The 13,341-nt window shown below is 32.5% G+C and overlaps 1 long non-coding RNA gene across 6 annotated transcripts in view; it reads right to left on the bottom strand.

The window, feature by feature from the left end:
- Nucleotides 1-13,341, bottom strand: part of LOC149774166 (uncharacterized) — a 53,011-nt gene that overhangs the window by 14,854 nt on the left and 24,816 nt on the right. Inside the window, exons 2-6 of one of the 6 annotated variants that reach the window (XR_016417020.1) lie at nt 9,958-10,051; nt 6,649-6,764; nt 4,772-4,858; nt 2,894-2,945; nt 481-632 (exon numbers count right to left, since the gene is read on the bottom strand). This is a non-coding gene — a long non-coding RNA (uncharacterized LOC149774166). Of the gene's footprint in view, nt 1-480; nt 4,859-6,648; nt 6,765-9,957; nt 10,052-13,341 lie in introns of all 6 variants that reach the window. The other 5 variants (XR_016417024.1, XR_016417023.1, XR_016417021.1 and 2 more) reach the window with 5 other exon arrangements.

A 13,341-nucleotide genomic window follows, 5' to 3' on the forward strand; every position in this document is an offset into this window, starting at 1 on the left:
TTATGCTAGCAAAGCTATCAATGCTAAAGACTTATTTTCCTTTCCTCATTACTGCTCATTTCAAAGTACAGTTATTTGGAGCTTTCAAAGAAAGTGCAGGAACTCTATCAATTCTGTTGTTTGATTACAACTAAAAGTCCAAATGATGTTGCTAAATATTTGCAGTTGTCTCCCTTGATATGTCAATATTAGCATTCATGCAAAATGAACAAGGCAGTAGGTGGCATGGTTACATTTTTTCAGTGGATATGAAAAATTATTTTAAGATAGAAAAACTGTTGTGGAAAAATATCTTATTCTTAATATGTCCCCCATGAAGTGAATAAATATGCAATATATATTTGGTCCTTTCAATGTTATGCAAGTGTTCCATTTTTTATACATAACAGATGATCCTAGTCAGGTAACTGGAGAGAACAATGTTTCACATTTGCAGCAATATTCAATGAAAATAAACTCTTTTAATCCTGGTTCTCTTACATTTAAAGTGGCTATTTCCACTGCATCATTCAATGCTTTTTGAAAACAACCTCTAAAATATGTATGGCAATGAAAGTAGTGCCTCCTAGACGGCAAACCTCATATACAGCTGTCTTGTTTTGTTTCTTCTCTAAAAGCATTTATGTTACACCCTGTAAGGAAATGAGAGAAATGCTTTATGGTGGTTAACAATTAATAAGTGATATTTTTATTGCTATTCTTCTTCTTCATTTTGTCTTTAAATTTGCAGATACCTATACCTTGATATCAAACAAACAAGAGTCCCAGGAAGGGATTGATACTCTACTGGCTAACAAATAATGCAGTTGTAAATACATTATATCCATCTTTCTCAATAACTGTATCATCTATTAACATCTCTCTCTCTCTCTCTCTCTCTCTCTCTCGCTCTCTCTGTGGAAACTAATACACATCTTGCTAAGTTATGCTGATGATGGACTTTATCATTGTCATTAAAATAAAATTATTTCATTGAATAACATAAATGATCATGAAAAAATATAATCAACATAATTTTAAAAAATATTATCAATAACGGAATATATCCAAACCAATGTTCATGACTTGCAATCTAGTAAATTGTCTTTTTATTCTTTAATGACAGTCCATAACATCCATCAAAATCAGGTTCATGAATCATGGTTTGGTTTGTTTTTGTGTTTCATGACACAAGTTAGTCATTTAGGGCTGATGCAACTGAAATAAAGTGCCTCACCCATATGCATACGATGCAACTGAAATATAGTGACAGTCCATAACATCCATCAAAATCAGGTTCATGAATCATGGTTTGGTTTGTTTTTGTGTTTCATGACACAAGTTAGTCATTTAGGGCTGATGCAACTGAAATAAAGTGCCTCACCCATATGCATACGATGCAACTGAAATATAGTGCTTTCCCCGTGTCATATTATGGTATCCAACCCAGGCTGATCTTATGGTAGGCTCTGTACATGCACCTTTTCATGACATATCCAGTACTCCAATTACAGAGCTACATTTGTTACTGCCTCTATTAATTGCCTCTCATTACATGCAAAAGGGTGGTTCAAATCCATTTTCTGCCTCCATTAATTGTCTCTAATGACATATGAAAGAGTGCTTCAGGCTCAGTTTGCATCATTGATCATGCTGGGGAAGCAATCATGAACTGACTTCAACAATAAACAGTTTCAAATGAACATTAAGTGTGCAAAGTGTATTTACCATGTTTCTCTTGAGCTGGTGTAGACGACACCAACCTACACATTTCAGAGTGTAGCATCCAATTGTCACAGGTTATTATAGGCAAGTACTCCATTATAGTCAGTTTCGTTTGTGATTGATGCATGACATCCTGGATTATAACCTGCTATGGCATCCTGGATTATAACCTGTTATGACATACTGGATTATAACCTGCTATGAAATCCTGGATTATAACCTGCTATGACATCCTGGATTATAACCTGTTATGACATACTGGATTATAACCTGCTATGAAATCCTGGATTATAACCTGCTATGACATCCTGAATTATAACCTGCTATGAAATCCTGGATTATAACCTGCTATGACATCCTGGATTATAACCTTTTATGACATTCTGGATTATAACCTGCTATGACATCCTGAATTATAACCTGCTATGACATCCTGAATTATAACCTGCTATGACATCCTGGATTATAACCTGCTATGACATCCTGAATTATAACCTGCTATGACATCCTGGATTATAACCTGCTATGACATCCTGGATTATAACCTGCTATGACATCCTGAATTATAACCTGCTATGACATCCTGGATTATAACCTGCTATAACATCCTGGATTATATAACCTGCTATGACATCCTGGATTATAACCTGCTATGACATCCTGAATTATAACCTGCTATGACATCCTGGATTATAACCTGCTATGAAATTCTGGATTATAACCTGCTATGAAATTCTGGATTATAACCTGCTATGACATCCTGAATAATAACCTGCTATGACATCCTGAATTATAACCTGCTATGAGGCCTATTAAGATGATGTCATTAATGAAAATCAAGCAACTCACCCTGTGGGTCTAATTCAGGTCAGTAGAAAGATAGGGATTGATTACCAGATAAGTGATGTGCAACAACTGCATGAATTTTACCAATGCATTCTCAATCTCTCACTTGACATTGTCTCAGTATAAATCTCTCACTATAAAATGTCCCAGTATAACAGTCTCTCATTATAAAATGTCCCAGTATAACAATCTCTCATTATAAAGTGTCTCAGTTTAACAGTCTCTCGCTATAAAGTGTCTCAGCATAATGTTCTCTCACTAAAAATTGTCTGTGCCTGTGATACAATGGAAATGCATATTGACCTTGGAACCTGTCAATGATAAAATGGAAAGACATACTGACATTGGAACCTGTCTGTGATAAAATGGAAAGTCATACTGACCTTGGAACCTGTCTGTGATAAAATGGAAAGTCATACTGACACTGGAACCTGTCTATGATAAAATGGAAAGTCATATTGACATTGGAACCTGTCTGTGATAAAATGGAAAGTCATATTGACATTGGAACCTGTCTGTGATAAAATGGAAAGTCATATTGACATTGGAACCTGTCTGTGATAAAATGGAAAGTCATATTGACATTGGAACCTGTCTGTGATAAAATGGAAAGTCATAATGACATTGGAACCTGTCTGTGATAAAATGGAAGTCATATTGACATTGGAACCTGTCGGTGATAAAATGGAAAGCCATATTGACATTGGAACCTGTCTGTGAGAAAATGGAAACTCGTATTGACATTGGAACCTTAACTCCTGATAGTTACAATAACATCAATCTGTCAAAACACTGAGACAAACTGCATTAATAATATTCAGTGGCAAGAGAAAAATAGCAATATTTCTGACATAAACTATAATTTGACAATATGTGATCTTCATATGATGACCATAACATAAATCTGTCAAAAAACTGCAACGAATTGCATTCATATCAATGAGTGGCAAGACCTAAATGGCAATAGCTCTGACAACAAAAATAATTTGTCAGCATGTGCATCTTCATATGTCCATAACATGTACTAATGGTGGTCCACTGCACACAATTAGATATTTTGGAGTTTGCAAGATCAGTCATGCACTACATCGAGCTCCAAAATCAAACAGCACTGACCCTGACCTGCTGGCACATTGTGCAATGGTAGTTCTGGGTTTATGATATTCATTTGAAATCATAATAACAAACACTGTATACACTGACCTATTGGTGCATTAAGTGATGGTAGGTAAGGTCCATGATGTTCATTTGAAGTAGTTGTTATCACTTTATGGTCTTAGCCTAAATAGCAGTAAAGAGCAAAAACCAAACACAAATCCAGATGTATAGTTCCAATTGAATTCCATTCATGTTCCAAATAAATTCTAATAATGAGACTATTGATGTTGCTGTGGTCTCAGTTTTGCTAATGTGCCAATTACCTGGAATGTGGTCATGTCATAGCAGTTTATTGAGGTATCGCAATAATAAAATAAAAAATGTCCTTGACTGAATTCACAAAAAGTGCAAATTAATGATATAGTCCAAGAAGTATCAATGATCATTTTGTAATAAAGGTGAATAATTTAAATCAGCAAAACCACCAAAACAAAAACTGAATGAAACAATAAGACTGATTCTATCTTGGATGTTAAGATAGGAATGAGTAATTGTTCAAGTTAAATCACATTAATATAAAAGGTTCAGACCCAATAAGAGATCCAGGAAGTAGGTCAGTTTCCTTTCAAAAACAAAAGGTTGTCAACAAGTTTAGGAATTTCCAACTAATGACCTTCACCCAGATTCAAATAAACATGTTTATGTCCAATAATAATGATCTAAATGTGTAACCTATAATAATAGATAAATATTAACTATGTATTATGTTGTTTACAGAATAAATGTCACTAGTCTTGTAGACCAATTACTTCATTTTGGACTAAGGTCTGACCTTAATACAGCTATGTTACATATAGTCATAGACAACAGCCATAAACAATACAAATTAAATATACATAAAATAATAGTACCACTATATATATATATATATATATATATATATATATATATATATATATATATATATACAGTGGTACATCAAGTGATGGCAGTTAATGGTATATTCTGCTTGAATTAGCTATATCCACACAGATATGGTATTTAGGTGCTTTAATATATCATCTGTGCAACCATGGCAGCTGTGAGGTTAATTTAAGACAGACATACTGGACAATGTAGGTACCTGTATGACTAATTTTGGGCAGTCAGACTGTACAATTTAGGTACCTGTAAGGCAATTTAGGGCAGTCACACTGTACACTCCTTGGACCTGTAAGGGAAGTGAATGACACTCAGATTGTACAATCTAGGTACCTGTAAGGCAAATTTAACTGCTGATGTAAACACTAGATATTTAAAACAGACATTATAGCTCTGTTTATGGGAGCCATACAAAGAAGACTGCAGGATAATTGTGAGGTCACCTTACATAGAGGTATTATAATTACATGTAGTACATGATAAAATGTAAAATGGAAAGACATAAAAACTTTGTAAAAAAGTGGATAAGCTGATAAAATACAGCTATCAATATAAAAGTATCCTCAAAAAAAATTCTAAAGAAATGTTGATTCTGAATCCAAAAAAAAACTAAGAACATTTTTTAAAATGTCCCTTTCAAATCATAAAATTGTTGTACTTGTAAAGCATATACAAGTATAATAATAGTGTAGCAAATGTTTTATCAGTACACAAAATATACCTATGCCTTAATTAGTGATTGACTTTATGATTAATGCTTGATTCCTTAATTAGTACTTGACCAAATCAATAACCTGTGGTATGATACTATATAATACATATAATTGTACATATAAAATGTTTACAATCCAAATCCTTTGTTCTGACTAAACAATTATAATGTCCATCATATCTTTCATGTATATTGTTGTATTCACCAGATGGATATCAACTCCAACATTGTACAGGTGGTGTCAATAATTTCAGCAAAGCAAAATAATAATAATAATAATAATAATAATATCCCAGAAGGTTATCAAGCCAATATTGTACAGATCTCACTAGTAATTTAAAACAAATAATACTGCTACTAATACTACTACTATTACTAATAATAGTAATAATAGCAATAATAAAAATAATAATACAGCACTTATCAATAAATTAGTTTGCTGCAATTTTCCCTTTCCATAGCATCAGATCTGCATGAATTGACTCATGCAAGGTTAATAGTATTCAGGCATGCCTTCCATTTCTAATAACACCATCTCATGCCAGTAATATGAATATTAAGGAAGAAATTATTTACTGGACCTAGCCAGGTATAAATGTAGTAATATAGAGAATAGACTTTAGCAAGGGAATTAATTATATGAATCAAGCAACAGCATTTACCTCCCTTATGTACATATGTTTTCATCGTTCTATATGGATTTATTTCAGTCAGTCATAGCCAATGCATGTGATTTAAACACAGAAACTGGACAATATGTAATTATAATTGTCAACCATGTAGTATAAATGAAAGAAACTACGATATATAATCATAATAATCAACCATATGGTATAAATAAAAGAAACTGTACAATATGTAATTAAAATTGCCATATGGTATAAATAAAAGACTATGATTGGTTACACTAGGCGTAATAATAAATTTACTGGTATGTACAGAGTTTTACAGTACATCAGCACACTAATGGCTATATAATACCACTTATAAGTTCTAAAAATGCCGTGATAAAAAGACAATAAAAGAAATTAGGAAGATACATTCTTCCAAATAAATGCAAACTTGATGGCCTACAGGATGAATAGCAGTATGTTATTATTTTATGTTTAAAATCTTTGTATAAAAGCCTAACAATAAAGGGCAGCATTTTCGTATATACCTCAATGTTTACAAAGTCCCAAAATAATCGGAGGGTACATCGTAGGGTTTCTTAACTGAGTTCACATCTCATTACTAAACAAAGTCATTTTTTTAAATGGGAATTTCTAAATGTTACCATACAAAGTCTCAGTCCATAATTGTGTATCTGCAGGTACAGAATATATGTTTTAGATTAATGACACTTTTAGACAATTTTTTATTTATACCTTTCCATGATGGGGGCACCAAGGCAGCCATGCTGGTCAGTCCTGAGCAGATATCAAACACACCACCTTTGAATTACAAGTGTAACACTCTACCAAATAAACCACCATGACTACTTCTGCAAGTATAGAGTGGGAAAAAAATGTGTTAGAGAGATGGACACATATAGATTGGGGAAAGATGTGTTAGATGGACAAATACAGAAAAAAGTGTGTCAAACAGATGGACAAGTACAGAGCAGGGAACAATGTTTCAGACCAATGGATGAGTCTAAGAGGGAAAAATGTGCTATAAAAACAAGACCAGATTGGGGAAAATGTGTGTTAAATTGACAAGTACAGAGTGGGTAAAAATTGTGTTAGACAGATGGACAAGTAAAGAGTGGGGAAAATGTGTGTTAGACAGATGGACAAGTACAGAGTGGGGAAAATGTGTGTTAGACAGATGGACAAATAAATGGATGGACACTGAATGAATAAGTGGAGTGAATGATAGATGGAAGTATGAATACGGTAGCATGTCCCCTGTTTGTTTGTTTTTAATAGACTACCAGCATAACACGATTGAAACAGAATGGATATCAATCAAGTGAAAATACTAAAACACAATGTATGCACAATATTAAATGTTTATGATGATGAAATGTAATAGATTCTACAAACCTTCACCATAAATACTAATGCAAAAGTGAAATTAAAAAAGAAATGTAATAGTAGAAAAGAACAACAATCAAACAAATATACTCTTACATGACTTAAAACTTGAACATGATATGAATTGCTTTACACACCATAACATTAACACAAAAGATGAAGCTACACACTCCCATGAATATCATAGTTATTCTAATAGAAGGCCCCTTCCAATAAATGCCTTCCATCTTCTCCAGACAAAAAATAAACTCCTATCCTATTGAGGTTTATACATCCTATATATCCATTAAGGTATGTCCAAATAACTAATACAGTACATGTGTAATCCAATGACTGTTATACATCCTATATATCCATTATGGTATGTCCAAATAACTAATACAGTACATGTGTAATCCAATGACTGTTATACATCCTATATATCCATTATGGTATGTCCAGATAACTAATACAGTACATGTGTAATCCAATGACTGTTATACATCCTATACATTCATTATGGTATGTCCAGATAACTAATACAGTACATGTGTAATCCAATGACTGTTATACATCATATACATCCATTATGGTATGTCCAAATAACTAATACATACATGTGTAATCCAATGACTGTTATACATCATATACATCCATTATGGTATGTCCAGATAACTAATACAGTACATGTGTAATCCAATGACTGTTATACATCCTATATATCCATTATGGTATGTCCAAATAACTAATACAGTACATGTGTAATCCAATGACTATTATACATCCTATATATCCATTATGGTATGTCCAAATAACTAATACTGTACATGTGTAATCCATTGACTGTTATACATCCTATATGCCCATTATGGTATGTCCAAATAACTAATACAGCACATGTGTAATCCATTGACTGTTAGAAAAATCCAAGCTTAATCTACAAATATCTTCAGTCAAACAGTGATATACGGTATTTAAAACCCCCTTTTGAAATTGCACTATCCCCAAGACAGCATTAGTATAACTATGCTATATGCAATACTCAACCAAATTATATGACATAGATAGTGTCATATGCAACTAATGAGTTTTTTATTCACCACACTGGGAACAGGTTTTTAATAAAAGATGTGTGGTTCATGTAAACATATGCATTGTCAACATCATAATTTCACAGTTCAATTCTAAATACATGTACATGTTCAGACTTTACATCTTTTGAAAAAAGTATCCTTTGGCTCCTCCATTCTCTTTCCAGCCATGCCACTATGTTGCCATGTTGGCAACTACATAGCTTTGCTGCATAATATGTTTCCCTGCTGCAAATTATGTTGCTCTGTTATCAAACACATTGCTCTATTGCCTACAATGCTGCTTTTTCCATCAATATTTTCCTATTGCCAACTATATGGCCTTGTTTACATCAATATTTTCCTACTGCCCAACTATATGGTCTTATTTCCATCAATATTTTCCTATTGCCAACTACATGGCCTTGTTTCCATTAAGAGTTTCCTATTGCCAACTATATCGCCTTGTTTCCAACAATTTTGCCCTGCATGATGCCAACTTTGAGGCTATACTGTCATTCACATTGCCTTTTTCCTATGAATGACCATGCTGCCACTACTTTGTCACTCTTTTCTTGCCCTATTCTATTACAGGCTAAACAAAAGAGATATACCGAAGAAGAACATCCTGATGAAATAGCTGGATAAAAAAGAAATGCCAAACTGTATTTAAATTTTCATGTGAGTTCACCATTACATTTTCCAGTGGAACTATTGCTTGGACTCATTTGTTCATTGGCAAGGAAACTTGACAATAACCATTGTTTTCAGAAATAAAATAATAAATACAAAGCACTACAGGTTTTCTTATGCTTTGGCAGAATGAATGTGAGACATATGTTGGTTTGACACAGGGATATGTCTCAGCTTGAAACCTCATCATCTTCATATACCATATCAAATGATTTCCTTCTCGTCACTTGCAACAAAACATATAACATGTCAGATGAGTTCATTCCCCTTACTAACAACAAAACTTGTACCATACAAAATGGGTTCTTTCTCCTCATTTGAACTAAACGATATACCATATCAAATGAGTTATTTCCCCTCCCATGCAACAAAAATTACACCATATCAAATGAGTTATTTCCCCTCACTTGCAACAAAAAATATACATAATCAAATTAACTCTTTTCCATTACTTGAACCAAACTATATACCATATCAGATGAGTTCTTTCTCATCACTTGAACCATAACCTATACATATCAAATAAGTTATTTCAAATACCTTGTAATAGTACATACATTATATCAGATGAGTTATTTCTCCCAAATGCATCAAACATATACCATATCAAATGAGTTATTTCCCCTCACCTGCAACAAAACATGTAACTTATCAAATGAGTTATTTCCCCTCCCTTGCAACTATACATATACCATATCAAATTAGTTATTTCCCCTCCCTTGCTGAAATTCTAAAATCAATGTGTTATATATAAAGACTTGGTTCAGTGCATCTATTAATACTGATGCCTAGATGTCAGGGAATAAAAATGATTAGTTCCAACCAGGGTGTGTGATATGAAAATAACATAATGATCAAATAATCAATCATTTTGGGTTAAATGAATATTTAATAAAAGAATATAGAACACACTTACCTGTTGTTATACTTAAGGTGGTTATGTGAAATTGAAATCTATACAGGTGTGGTTGCAATCATACACTAACTGAAGTCACATTCAATGGAAGGTTCTGAAAGAAGAAAAAAAAATGTCTTCTGATGTCATGATTTATTGAAATAGCAACAAATTATAGAAATAAATCAGTACTGGTATGCTGTGCTTGTAATGATGCTGGATACAATTAATGTGTAAACAGTCCTACAGACTAAGCCTGGGTCACCTACTGTTGTGTCTCCTTGGGCAATGCACTTTACTCCAGTTGGCTTGGCACTAAATAACCTAACTGGGTTGTTGTGCCATAAACTCTGACTTAACTAAACTTTATAAACTTAATTTTATTACTAAATCAGTGAAAAATGAATAGGAAAAAAGGAAAAAAAAAAGATTCATAGTCAACTTTTCAGTGTTCATTTATTTTGAATATCTCTTTCTGACCCATATTCTAAGGTGAATATTTTCTAAAGTTTCAATGCTACTTTTGAATTATTTAATAAGCACTGGTCAAATGTATTGATGTTCTTTGCTCCTGGATATATATATATATATAAATATATATATATATATATATATATATATATATATATATATATATATATATATATATATATATATATATATATATATATATATATATATATATATAATTATATATACTTTATGGTTTTGATAGTTAAGGTCAAATATTGATAATATCTGTAAATACAAAAATTTCAAACTTGTTTGTAGATCAAAATATGAAACAAAATCTACTTTCCCAGCAAAGATTGATCTCACAAAGACCTGAAAAATAGAGCTAAACTAAAGGAAGACATATACTGTCTTACAGTACTGACTGCATTACCTCCCTTGACTAAGACTCTCACAACAATCCTCCTATACATTGTGGCAAAATGTATTGATTTCATAGTCATTATGTGTAAATCTAATGTTCTTTGTCTGTGATGTACAGTGAAACCTTGTTTTAGAAAGAGTAGAAAGGGCAATTTGTTTCCTTTTTATCATTTTCTTTTCTTTAACGGTAATTATATAGGAAGACTTTGGGTGCCAAAAATATGGATATAGCAATTACATGTATGTTGTGCACTGATGTGAAGCACCAACATGGAGCTTTACAAGTACATCATTATAAATTATCTTCCAAGTACATTGCAACTTATTAAAATAGTACTTAAAAGCTCTGCTAAGACTGACAATGAATTTAGTTTTTATAATTTAGTCAATCCACAAAGGAAATGGAAAAATAAGTTGTTCCCTCCTATACATAATATACATTTAAACTGCAAACATACATTCTCGTTTAGACCTTTACTGTATATATAAATGCTAGATTAATAAGATCAGTAAATATCAAGCAGACAAAAATCTCAATAAATATGCAAGAAAACAGGGGATAGCAATTTTAAATAGAGTGATGTTTGATTTTGATTTTTAACGTAGCTTTAACAATTTTTCAGTCATATCGCTATGATGTCTGCAGTGTGGCAGTTTATAGTGATGTCTAGCACTGGGGCATCATGCCGCAGACATGTAGCATGATGTCCCACCCAGTCACATTATCCTGACACCAGGACGACCAGTCCTAACACTAACCTCTTAATGCTGAACGCCAAGCGAGGCAGCTGTTAGTACCATTTTGAAGTCTCTGGTATGACTCGGCCAGGGATCGAACCCAGACCTCCCGCATCCGAGGCGGACACTCTAACCACTAGGCCACCGGAGCGGTAATTTTAAATAGAAGAGGAGTTTATACACACTCAAATCAATAAATATGCAAGGGGACAAGGGATGACAATTTGAAATGGAAGAGGAGTTTATACACACTCAAAACCATTTACTGTCTTAACAAACTGGCCAATTGTTTCAAAAAATGTTTCTTTTCATTTCTTGGGAGACAAATAAAGTAAAAGTGATGAAAGAAAAGATTAGCTATATACTATATACTAGTGCTAAAAATTAGTGAAATTGTTAACCTTTGAACTATGTAAATCTGATTTTTTTTTTCCCTTTTGAGATTGTAAAACATATTAGTGACATCTCATGAATAATTGTGATAGGTTTCATGTTCCTGTCATTTATCATATCATTAGTTGCTATGTTGAGAAACTTCAATGTGCATTTTTGATATATCTCATGTTATGTCAACGGGGAGGCTGCACCTTTTGACTATATTGACTTTCCTACTAGAAAATAGTTGTTCAGTGAAAGAATTGCATAAGAAGTATTCATAAGGACTGTTTACATGCTTGAAACTTAAATGTTTCAGCAATATAAGTAATACTGGATAGTACAAATGTAGTACTTATGTGGTCTTTATGGGGATGCTCCACAGATATTACGTACTTTTGACAGAGTGATAGGTGTAATGTTATGTTGTTTGCATTGCAACATGTACAAAGGAGAGTTTTGGCATACCTCTATACAACTTTGATGTAATATGGCTGAACATGGCACCGAATTGGTAAATGCATCTACTGGATGCCTATTTAATCTTAAAATGGTTGGTTTGAACAAATTGTTTAATTTACTTGAGACCAACTGTATTGTATATTATGCATCGTACCATTTGCTTTATTTATTCATTGAGACCAGCTGTATTGTATATTATGCATTGTACAAGCTTTGCAAACCAGTGTCATCTGAAATTGTCTTAGTAGAATCAAGAATTATTTACCTATAGAAATTTGCATAATATATATATATATATATATATATATATATATATATATATATATATATATTCTCCCAACAATCAATTGCTGTTCAACAGTTTCAGGAAACTAGGCCCACTCTCAGCTTTACAGGATTTATAAACTTTAGAAATGGACAGCACGCATTATTTATGGTGAATCAAATGATTATTAATCAAGAGCATTGTTTACAGAACTGAAATGGTTTACAAAATATCAAAGAATTGACTTTCATAAGGCAGTTTAAAATCATATGGAAACCTTTATCAAACAAAACCAAGAACAGAGCAGCTTAAGAAAAGCTTCCAATACTCTGGTACAGTTCTATAAAACAAGCTTCCACTTCATGTAAACTATTACAAAACTATGTTAATTGCCCATCCAAGGAAGGGAATACAAATATTTTTATAAATAAAAAATAGAAACAAATTTAATCTCTTTTTGAAGAATGAGTTTTAACAAAAGCTTGAAAATAAATATACAAAAACAGGAAAATAAATTGGGGATCCTGCCATGAGTTCTGAACTGATGTCCTTTTGTTTGGCAGCCAAATTGCCCATCCATGAATGTGAATGATAAAAGAAAGTTTCAACAACAACAAAAAATATTTTAAAAAATATAAAAAATTCAGATGAGCAAGTTTAAAAGAAAGTTTGAAGATAAAAATACAGAA

Source organism: Sinohyriopsis cumingii, unplaced genomic scaffold, assembly GCF_028554795.1.
Source record: "Sinohyriopsis cumingii isolate HCF-2022 unplaced genomic scaffold, ASM2855479v2 utg000426l, whole genome shotgun sequence".
Lineage (NCBI taxonomy): Eukaryota > Metazoa > Mollusca > Bivalvia > Unionida > Unionidae > Sinohyriopsis > Sinohyriopsis cumingii.